This window comes from Stomoxys calcitrans, chromosome 5 (assembly GCF_963082655.1).
Source record: "Stomoxys calcitrans chromosome 5, idStoCalc2.1, whole genome shotgun sequence".
NCBI lineage: Eukaryota > Metazoa > Arthropoda > Insecta > Diptera > Muscidae > Stomoxys > Stomoxys calcitrans.
In genome coordinates, this window is record NC_081556.1 from 120,418,617 (window position 1) to 120,431,008 (window position 12,392).

General features: G+C 39.0%; 1 protein-coding gene across 2 annotated transcripts in view; it reads right to left on the bottom strand.

The window, feature by feature from the left end:
* The window catches only part of LOC106087084 (chondroadherin-like protein), a 37,061-nt gene extending 26,359 nt beyond the window's left edge, over window positions 1-10,702 (bottom strand). For both annotated transcript variants that reach the window (XM_013251990.2, XM_013251989.2), the window contains exon 1: window positions 10,189-10,702. The gene's annotated coding sequence lies outside the window, so the exon portion shown is untranslated. The remainder of the gene's footprint in view (window positions 1-10,188) is intronic.
* Window positions 10,703-12,392: the final 1,690 nt, after the last annotated feature.

A 12,392-nucleotide genomic window follows, 5' to 3' on the forward strand; every position in this document is an offset into this window, starting at 1 on the left:
AAGACCATATTTAAGCAGCATCACACAATGGAGCGTCTCAGAATGTTTGTGGACAATACGTCGCCTCTTGTATAATACCTCTAACAGCTAAAAAGATCTTCAGACGACATCAGTCGCAACGCCGCTAAAAAGGATATTTTCTGTGACTACCTAATACAAGCATAGATCAGGTGAAATAGAACTAAGACAGGGTCGATATGCTAATGCACCCCACCACAAAAAACATCTATCGAATGATTCTTTTCTGATTACTCAGAATGGATGAAACTGGTTGAGACTCATCGCAATACTCACTAGCTACAGGCTTATTAAAAATCACTCATCTCGACTGAAACTTTATTACTACCACTATCTGAGCAGTAACAATGTGGAAAAGTAGAAGACACTTGAAGAGTTCTTAGTTCTTCTTCAGCGCCAATATTACGTTTTACGACCTTACGTTTAAAGACCTCACTGAGAAAACAGAGATTAACCTGGGAGATCTTCTAAAATACCTTAACTGCTGACATAATGCGGGGCAGAGGGACGAACATAGATCGACATAAAATGTCAAGACGATCAAGAATATATACTTTATCGGCTCGCAGATCAATATTTCGAGATGTAACAAACGGAATGACTAGATTGGTATACCGCCATTCTGTGGTGGTGGGTATAATAAACAAGTAAAAGCGTGCTAAGTTCGGCCGGGCCGAATCTTATATACCCTCCACCATGGATCGCATTTGTCGAGTTCTTTTCCCGGCATCTCTTCTGAGGCAAAAAAAAAGGATATAAGAAAAGATTTGCTCTGCTATTAGAGTGATATCAAGATATGGTCCGGTTTGGACCACAATTAAATTATATGTTGGAGACCTGTGTAAAATGTCAGCCAATTCGAATAAGAATTGCGCCCTTTGTGGGCTCAAGAAGTAAAATAGAGAGATCGATTTATATGGGAGCTGTATCGGGCTATTGTCCGATTCAGACCATAATAAACACGTATGTTAATGGTCATGAGAGAATCCGTCGTACAAAATTTCAGTCAAATCGGATAATAATTGCGACCTCTAGAGGCTCAAGAAGTCAAGATCCCAGATCAGTTTATATGGCAGCTATATCAGGTTATGAACCGACGTGTACTTTATTTGACATAGTTGTTGAAAGTAACAAAAAAACGTCTTGCGAAATTTCAGCCAAATCGGATAGGAATTGCGCCCTCTAGAAGCTCAAGAAATCAAGTCCCCAGATCTGTTTATATGACAGCTATATCAGGTTATGGACCGATTTGAACCATATTTGGCACAGTTGTTGGATATCATAACAAAATACTACGTGCCAAAATTCATTCAAATTGGATAAGAATTGCGCCCTCTAGAGGCTCAAGAAGTCAAGACCCAAGATCGGTTTATATGGCAGCTATATCAGGTTATGGACCGATTTGAACCATACTTGTCACAGTTGTTGGATATCATAACAAAACACGTCGTGCAAAATTTCATTCCAATCGGATAAGAATTGCGCATTCTAGAGGCTCAAGAAGTCAAGACCCAAGATCGGTTTATATGGCAGCTATATCAGGTTATGGACCGATTTGAACCATACTTGTCACAGTTGTTGGATATCATAACAAAACACGTCGTGCAAAATTTCATTCGAATCGGATAAGAATTGCGCACTCTAGAGGCTCAAGAAGTCAAGACCCAAGATCGGTTTATATGGCAGCTATATCAAAACATGGACCGATATGGCCCATTTACAATACCGACCTACACTAATAAGAAGTATTTGTGCAAAATTTCAAGCGGCTATCTTTACTCCTTCGGAAGTTAGCGTGCTTTCGACAGACAGACGGACGGACGGACGGTCGGACGGACGGACGGACAGACGGACGGACATGGCTAGATCGACATAAAATGTCACGACGATCAAGAATATATATACTTTATGGGGTCTCAGACGAATATTTCGAGTAGTTACAAACAGAATGACGAAATTATGGTGGAGGGTATAAAAATAATAAAAACGCATTAAGTTCGGTCATGCCGAACTCTTGATATCACAATATGATACCTGAACCAAATATGGTCCAAATCGACGGCCAGATCGATCCGGTCGTGACAATATTTGAAAATAATGTTAAGGGGCTTAGGAAAACTAACTGTGTGAAGTGTCATCAAAATTGGCCAATTAATCAGGGTTTTATGTGCTGAATGCTTATGACGTGATATGAGGCAACCGCAGAGGTTGACATTACAATATGATTCCTGAACCAAATATGATCCAAATCGACCTGGTCAGATCGATCCGGTCGTGGCAATATTTGAAGAGAATGTTGAGGGGCTTAGGAAAACTCGCTGTGTGAAATTTCATCAAAATTGGCCAATTAATCCGGGTTTTATGTGCTGAATGCTTATGACGGGATATGAGGCAACCGCAGAGGTTGACATCACAATATGATTCCTGAACCAAATATGATCCAAATCGACCTGGTCAGGTCGATCCGGCCGTGGCAATATTTGAAAAGAATGTTGAGGGGCTTAGGAAAACTCACTGTTTGAAATTGCATCAAAATTTGCCAATTAATGATATGAGGCAATTAATTAATGATATAGGGCAACCGCAGATGTTAGAATGTCCGCCTATGACGCTGAACGTCTGGGTTAATTCCCGGCGTTTGATAAAGTTTGCCATTAGACTCACTTGGACGTTTTTTTCCATTGCGATACTACAAGAATAAGAGAAGCAAGATCCATTCCAGTTCCTGCCGTTGAACTATACAGATCGCTTTAGAAAGCCCAACAACTTGTGAATGTTCTTATCCGGTAAATCGGACGATTTCTTAAATAAATGAAAACCTAAATTGGAACTCCTTCTGATGCCAGTGCGGGACAAAACAGCAGATGTTCAATAGTCTCTTTTTTTACCAAAAAATATACTTTTTCCACATTTTTTGACTTCCAAAATGTATAACTTTTTACTGAATTATCCGTTGTGGACACTTTTAGCGGCAAAGTCATTGATATTTTTGCTAACGATTTCGCTAATACCTCAACTCTAACCATTCCTAATTTCAAAAATATACCACCATCCGTTCTCACACAGCATATGTTTTTCTATTTTTTTCGGTTCCATCCCACTGTGCGCCGTTGAATCTCGGCATAAAATAGCTTGACACTTTAATTAGAAGGCACTCATCGATATGAGAGAAGTATTCCCTGTTCCTTAATGTTCGTGGGAAATTTAGCATGTGCTGAAGACCCTTAATCGGCAGATCGGTCTATATGACAGCTACAGTGGCACAGATATGTCTACATACCTTTTCATAAATATGACTTATTTAAAGTAATAGTAACGTAGTTGAGATAGCATTTTGCCCAAAAAATTTTAATAAATTATAATACTGGGTCCATGGAAAACAAATTCAGCAACAATAGATATTTGGCAGAAAAACTTTTTCGTAAATAAGTTTCGTTTGTTAAAACGTATTTTTTGAGTGAGGTATGTAGAGTCTACATTGAGAACCCAGGAATTGAGATCTTTTTAAGAAGGCCTGACCATAATACGGTCCTGCAGGGAAAGATCCGGGCGATCACGGAATTTGTGAGGTGGTGTGGTACTAACATCTTTACGGACAGTGAAATGGCCATAAGAGCAATAACAACCAGGACGGTAAGGTCACCAGCAGTCTTTCAGTGTAAGAAGGAGATTAACTCTTTCTCGAGAATGGTACAATCCGCATCGTTTGGATGCCGGGCCATAACGGAGTAAAGGTGAATGAAAGCGTAGACGATTTGGCGGTGAAGGCTAGAGAAATGCCGTCGATAAACTTGGTTAACCCGAAGCCTTTCGTGTCGACGCAGTCCTATTTAAGGGCGTGGGTGACAAACGTAACATTGTGGGACAGCGAAACTGTCGGTAGCACGGCGACAATCCAATGGGGTGATCCGGATCGTGAGAGGACGAGGCTATTACTGAAAAGAAGTAAGAAGGAGGTCAATATAGCTTTTGGTGTCATAACGGGACACATAGGACTTCGAGCTCACTTATGCAAAATCGGTGCGGCAAGTGATGGCATGTGAAGGGCATGTAGGGAAGATGATGAGACGTTTGAGTATTTCCTTTGTCATTGCCCGGCTTTCGCGGCTAATAGAACCCGGTACTTAGGTGAGGACACGATACCAGATATGAACCAACTTAAGGGAGTGGTATGGAAAACCATCATGGATTTTTTAAGTAGCATGGAATTCCTAACTTAAAATTTTCTTTTTCGAGTTTACTTTTTAGTTTTTAGAGCGCACAACCAGAAGATTACTGGCTAAGGTGTATGTCTATTGTGGCATGGGGCAGATTATGTATGTAGACCTATGTCGACTTTTCTATGTCATTGTTAATCAAAATTAAGTCCGATTAGGCCAATTTGAGAACTTAACTGGGGTAACTTTTTAAGGCTATAGCGTTATTACAAAAAGCGAACCGACGGACGGACAGACACCTTGGAATTTTACGACGATCAAAAGCATATGTATACTTTGTATGGTCAGAGATTGATATTTCGAAGTTTTGCAAATGGATTGACAAAATGAATATAGCCCCTATCCTATCGTGTTGGGTATAAAAGTTCTTAATACCAAATAAAAAATCATTCTCAAAAGGAAATGTTTCCCTAAATAGTTCAAAAATTGATCATTCAATTAAGGTCTTTATTAGTGTGCATATCTTTAAAGTTTCAAATAGGGTGTCAAGCCTATGTATACTGGTACATACATATAAACTTAATATGCTCGCTGATCCGAAGTGACAGAAATGAAATAACGAGATTACTGCATCCCAATCCCACGTTAATGGGGATAATGATTTGCAGCCTTTTTTCCATATTCCATCAGCTTATCTGACAGAAACAAGCTTTGATTCTTATAAATTTTTACACTGTTCCAAAGAACCCACTCCTCTTACTTACAACCTGCTTCATTTCCCCAAAACCGGTTTTTCTACACCCAAAGTCTCCTTAACACCATGTGTTTTTATCAAGAATGATTTGCCTTTTTTGTGTGTATCAGAAGTAAGCAACACTTAATCCCTTGCAGCCAACACCAGTAGTAAATATCCTTTGGCAGCTTTCACACTTTAAGACACACATATACATACATATGTATGTGCATATGCATAACATATGATGTGAGCAAAAAAACAAGTAAAAATGTGCTAAACTCGGCCGGGTCGAATATTGGTTACCCACCACCATGGATTCCGATAAAAAGTTACCCTTATTAACTCAGTTTGTATTTGAATTCTTTTGTAAATAATCAAACCGGGTATTGATTGAGGCTTCTAGGAGTTCAAGTAGCCAAATATGAGGATCGGTTTGCATGGGGTCTGTATCAGTAAATAGACCGATTCGGATCATACTTAGCACGGATTTTTGTCTTTATGACAAGGTTCAGCCAAATTAAATGAGAAATGAGGCTACTAGGAGCTCAAAAGGTCAAAACCAGGGTTAAGTTCATATGGGAGTTATATCAGCATGTAAACCAATTCAAATCATAGTTGACATAGATGTTGGAGGTCATAACGGAAGTCTGTGTGCCGAATTTTAGCCAAATCAGGTGAAAATTGAGACCATTGAGGGTTCAAAAAGGCAAACCGTGGTTCGGTTTCTATGGAAGCTATATCCAAATCTGAATCGATAGGGCCGATTTGCAATCCTCAACGACCTTCATCCATAAGAAGTATCGGTGCAAAATTAATTTCAATCGCATATTTTAGATCGTTCGACCGCTATCATGATTGCGACAGACGGACATGGCTAGATCGACTTAGAATGTCATATATATATAGTTTGATAGAAATAAATAAAGAGTGATTTTTTAAGAACTATAGAAAAAATTAAAAAAAACGCATAAAATTCAGAAAAATGCATAAAATATTTATTTGAATCGATAGTACGGTCCATACCGCTTAGTCCAATTTTGGCATACTCTTTTCAACATTTCGGCCGGTATCCCACGAATTAATGCTTCAATCTTGTCTTCCAATGCGTCAATTAAAGCGGGCTTGTCTGTTAAGACATGAGCTTTAACATAGCCCAACAAAAAATTGCCTTAAGGAGTCAAAGTGCACGATCTATGCGGCCAATTGACCAGTCGCGTTGTTACGCGTGCTGTTTGACATGTGGCAACGACTTGTTGAAACCAAATGTCATCCAAGTTAAGCTCTTGCATTTTAGGCAAAAAAAGTTGGATATCATCTCACGATAGCGCTCACCATTCACAGTTACTTTGCGATTCACATCATCTTTGAAGAAGTACGGTCCAATGATGCCACCAGCCCATAAACCGCACCAAACTGTGACTTCTTCTGGATGCATTGGTAACTCTTGCAATGCTTCAGGCTGATCTTCACTCTAAAGTAGACAATTCTGCTTATTTACATACCCAATGAGTAAAAATGAGCTTCGTCGGTCAATGGAAGAAACGCGCGATGAACTTTCTTAACAGAGCACGCATCTTATGGACCGTTTGTATGTTTTTTTGTTTGTTCCGTATAGGCGCAAAAACGGTTGAACCGATTACCTTGAAATTTTCACAGATTGTGTATTTTTGTCTAGAAGGAAACATAGGCTATATAATTTTTTGATATCGGGAGGGGGGCGGACCCTCCCCCTTACCCCAAAAGTACTACTCAAAAATAAAAGTGGACCGATCGGGACAATATGAGATTCAAATGAAAGGTATTCAAGAGTAGAGCGCGAATTTCATAATAAAAGTTGGGTCCATGTACCTGGGGGGCCACCCCAACCCCTTAAAATAGGTTTATTTGACGATCATGACAATATGGGACTCAAATTAAAGTTATTCGGGTGGAGATTACGAATATGGTCAGGAAGTAGGAATAGGCTTTATAATTTATTAATAACGGAGGGGGGGCCTCCACCGTTACCCCAAAAACACCACCCACTATCAAAAGTGGATCGATAAGGACAATATGTATATCCAATGAAAAGTATGCGGGAGTAGATAACGAATCAGGCATACACAATCATGTCAAAGTATAGGGGGTCATCTACCCCCAAAAAACGCCTAAAATGGACACAATAGCCAATCACGGATATATGAGACTTGGTTTCTTTGTTCCGTGTAGACTGCAAAACGGCTGAACCGATTTTCTCGAAATTTTCGCATATTGTGTTGGTTGGTCTGGAAGGAAACATATAATTTTTCGGTATCGGAGGGGGGGCGGACCCTCCCCCTTATGCCAAAAACACAACCCAGAATCAAAAGTGGACCGAACGGACAATATAGGTATCACATTAAAGGTATTGGATAGTGGAATATGAATATGGTATTAAAATATGAGTCTAAGTACCCATCGGGCCATCCCAACCCCTAAACTCCCCCAAACAGACATATTAGACGTTCATTTCAATATGGGGCTCAAATAAAAGGTATTGGGGAGTAGATTTCGAATGTGGCATACAAAATCAGATGGAAATATAGGGGGTCACGCCACCCCTCAAAAACGACATTAGACCCATTTTGACTATATGATACTTGGCTGAACCGATTTTCTTAACATTTTCATAGATTGTGTACGTTTGTCTGGAAGGAAACATAGGCTATATAATTTTTAGATATCGGTTGGAGGCGGACCCTCCCCCTTACCCCAAAAACGCCACCCATATCCGAAAGTGGTCCGATGAGCACAATAAGGGTATCAAATAAAAGGTATTGGAGACCAAAAAAGGAATATGATATTAAAATTTGGATCCAAGTACCCAGCCTCAAAAGCACCCCCTAAACTGAACTTCATTTCCGTTGGGAATAAAGAACGAATTTGATATGCATTTTCAATGCAAAGTGCCGCTGGCCGCCCCTGTCCCAAAACACCCTTCAAACGGTTCATATCTACCGGCCATGGCAATAGGTGGCTCAAACTAAAGGGATTTGGAAGTGCAGCACAAATTTGATACCCATATTTGAGTCGAAATGTCTGAGGTGCCATCCCTCCCCTAATGAGAACATTACCCTAAGGCAGAATATTACCACCAGCAACCGAGAAGGGCAAATTCTCACACATCAATGAGTGCTTCCCGATTCAAGTTTAAACTCACTGTAAGCGACCTTTTTTTGTAGACGAGTCCGAACGGCGTTCCTCAGTGCGACACCTCTTTAGGGAAAATCTTTTAAATGACCATGCAAGGCATTGTACCTCTCAAATGTCGCCAACATTGCAAATTTTGCCCATGAGCATTCCACTAAGGAACAGGGGCAAACTTCTCACATATCAATGAGTGCAGCCGATTCAAGTTTAAGCTCAATGATAAGGGGCTTCCTTTTTATAGCCGAGTCCGAACGGCGTGCCACAGTGCGACACCTCTTTGGAGAGAAATTTTACATGGCATAGTACCTCACAAATGTTGCCAACCAACGCTGAAAATTTCTTCTGATGGTCTCGCCAGAATTCGAACCCAGGCGTTCAGCGTCATAGGCGGACATGCTAACCTCTGCGCTACGGTGGCCTCCACGGTGGTCGCCAACATTAAGAGGGGATAAACACCGCTTTGTCGGATGTTCTTGCCAGGATTCGAACGCGTTAGGCGTCATAGGCTACAATGGCACGAATTCGATATGCGCATTCAGGGCGAAGTGTTCCCACCCTAAAAAGATATTAGAGAGTTAAAGAAGGTGAAGCGGAGCGATCCTTTAGTAATTTGCAAGCTCTGTTCGTTTGTTAGACGATTCATGGTTAAATTATAGACCAAACTAAAGATGAGCTGTTTCCACCTTTACTTTACAGGGTCTCAGATCAATATTTCGAGGTGTTACAAACGGAATAAGCAAATTAGTATACCCCTATCCTATGGTGGTGGGTATAAAAAACACAATGGCATTATGGCCCACATTTGACATCCTTTTTGCCTTGAACATCGATAGCAGATCAAAAAAAGTAATGTAAGCAGAAAGCAACAATTTTTTATAGCAAAATTCCAAATTTCCATACTTTGTTTTAGTAAGGCTATGGTCTTACACTATTAAATTTCATACATTAATGTCCATCAATAAAAAGAAGGCCTATGAATTGTAAGGTATTAATGCAAGTGTTAGTTGCCAAATAAATAATCACTTTAGCTGTGAACAGACTGTTAAATAAACATATTGTCGATGACTGACATGCCGAGCCATGAAGTGATGCAAGCAGCAGGATTAGAAATGGAAAGAATGAAGCCATATTTTTGGAAATTATTATTTGAATGCATAAATTATGAGTTTGAAGCGTTAAAAAACGACGTCTCGTGAATTGTTTTCACAAACCAAAAAAGGGCCTGTTTTCGGGACTGTATATAACTCCCACTTTTTCGAACCCAAGCACTAAATATTCAACACACAGACGTAAGCTCTTTGAACCTTAGGGGGGATATATATGTGTGTGTGCGTGCTTGTTGTTCCTTTATGGCTCTGTAGGGCAACAGATACACTCTGCTGTTGCGCGTAAACTCCGCAATGTAAGTCGTGGCGTTTGAATATTTGATGCTTGGTCGGTGGGTCGGTCGGTCGGTAGGTCGTTCGACCAACTGTTTTTGTGATTTGTGTATGTATAACAAGTTGTGGCGGGAAAATCGATGAGAAAACCACCCCCCTAGACTCATACGTTAACAAAACATGCTCTTCAACTTTTCGCTTGCTCTCCGCTTACCCCCTTGAAAAGGATGTACAGGAATGTTGTACTACTAGCACACTTTTGCTTTTGCCTTAGTTTCGTGTTTTTAGGCTCCTTTTTACCTTCGGCTGTTTTGTTTTTTTGCCAACAGCAGTAATTGTTGAATCTAATAAAACTATGATTTCATGGTGGGTTCTTTTTTCCCCTATAGCTTGGGGGTCTAAACGACTATAAAGAATGCAAATACCATTAATTATAATCATGGTGTTGCTTCAGTCCGTGGTAATTGTAGGCTTGGTCGCAGAGAGAGAGTCAAGTGTGGATGAAGAGGTAAACTTGCAACATTTATTGTTATTTTTAGGACATTTCCAACATGTGGTGGTTTTTCTTTGGTTTTTCCTTTAAAGTATGTTTGTTAGTGTGTGTGTGTTAGTATGTTTTTTTCCCAAGGAAAATTCATACTTCTGCGTAGGAGGTGTACATACATGGAGTCGCAAGGCTTTTATTTCATTTTTTTTGCATTATTTCAGTTTGTGTTTCACATTCATTCACCTGTGTATTTTTTTTTTTCTATCGACTGACTGACTAGCTGACTGAGTTGTTTTATTTTAATGATGAGTAGATGATTTCGTTGTTTGTTTTACTTCTCGAGGAGGGAGATTTATAATCATAGATACATAGAGGACACGATGTCGTCTACACTGTTTTATATAATTTTTCACATTCACTGCTACTTAGACTTCATTTTATGTTTAATTCGATTCTTGAGAATTTTCTTTGCAATAACAAAAACTATTAGCGAAACTTTTTATAATAATTTTTTTTTTCAAAATCACTAGAATTTATTTTCTGTAAATTTTTATCCACCAGTGGCTGCTTGAGGTTTTTGATTTAGAAAATCAAATTAACTTTTTTTTAATTTTATTTATTTGTCCTCTATTCTGTCCCGAGCAATGGGTCCCTTATGTTAAAAAGGATTTATTTCTTTTGTAAAAAAAGCGAATTCCTTCAGTTGTCCTTTTTTTGCTCTTTTGCCTGCAGTTCGAAATTACAACACGCGCGTACAACCGTTAACAACGTACTAAGAGATGGTTGGCATTCATCCAACAGTTTGCTTGGATAACATCTCATAAAGCTTTTACAAAGTTTGCTCTTGGAAAAGCTTTTTTTCTTTCTCTCCTTTTGATAGTTGTTGCCAAAGGGGGACTGTTACATATGAATAACTGTAATCTCTGTCAAATGCTCCATTTAATAGGTCGGTTTTTTACACACACACCACTATGGAATAGGTGGTGGGAATAATAACACCTTTACATATCGATCTGCGAATCTATAAAATATATATATATATATATATTCTTTTCGTCTTGACATTTCGGGTCAATGTAGACATGTTCGACCATTCGTCCGGCTGGTCAAATAAGGATAGAGCTTAAACGAACGAAGTTGGTCACTTGAAATTTTGCACAGATAGTTTTTATTGATGTAGGTCGTTAGGAAATGTTGATGAACCATATCTTATCAGAGTTGTATAAAGTTCACATATCTTATATATAAAGAGTGAGGAAGGGCAAAAGTCGGGCCATGCCAACTATATAATACCCCACACCTACCCTGTAAGTACAGTGTGGGAGCTAATTTTGATAGACTTCTGCGGATCTTTTCAGATGGGTTAATAATCCGTATCAAATTTCGAGCAAATATGTTCAAACTGTAATAACTACAGTTGCCAAATGCCATCATTATTGCAAATTAATCGAAATCGGACGAACATACGTATGTGATCTATATCTAAATCTGAACCGATTTTGACCAAACTTCTCAGATATTGTGGTAGTTGTCGAGGAAAGCGTTGTACAAAGTTTTGGAAAGATTCGTCAATAAATTCGATTGCTCTAGAAGTGAAAATCAGGCGATATATGTATATGGCACTTATCTGAACCGATTTCTATAAAATTCACCAATAACGTCGACAGTCATAAGAAAATCCCTCCTGCCAGATTACGAGAGAATCTGTTAACAAATGAACACTTCATTGCAATATTTCTCAAAATCGTACGAACGTATATATGGGAGTTATATCTAAATCGGAGCCGATTTCGAGCAAACTCAGATATTGTGGTAGTCATCGAGGAAAGCATTGTGCAAAATTTTGGCAAGATTGGTCAATAAATGCACTTGCAGTGGCTCTAGAAGTTAAAATCGGGTGATATATATATATGAGAGCTATATCTAAATCTGAACCGATTTCCATGAAATTGACCAGTAATATCGAGAGTCAAGAGAGAATCCTGCTAAATTTCGAGAGAATCGGTTAACAAATGACAATTTTATTGCATTATTCCTGCAAATCGGGCGAACATATATTTGGAGCTGTATCCAAATCTGATCCGATTTTTTATATCCTCCACCAAAGGACGGGGGTATACTAATTTCGTCATTCTGTTTGTAACACCTAGAAATATGCGTCTGAGACCCCATAAAGTATATATTTTGGGTTGTAAAATAATTGCGGATTTTTTAAAAGAAAATAAATGCATTTTTAATAAAACTTAGAATGAACTTTAATCAAATATATATAAAAGTAGCAGCTGATAACTGACAGAAGAAAGAATGCAATTACAGAGTCACAAGCTGTGAAAAAATTTGTCAACGCCGACTATATGAAAAATCCGCAATTACTTTTTGGGCAACCCAATATATTCTTGATCGTCATGTCATTTTAAGTCGATCTAGCCATGTCCGTCTGTCTTTCG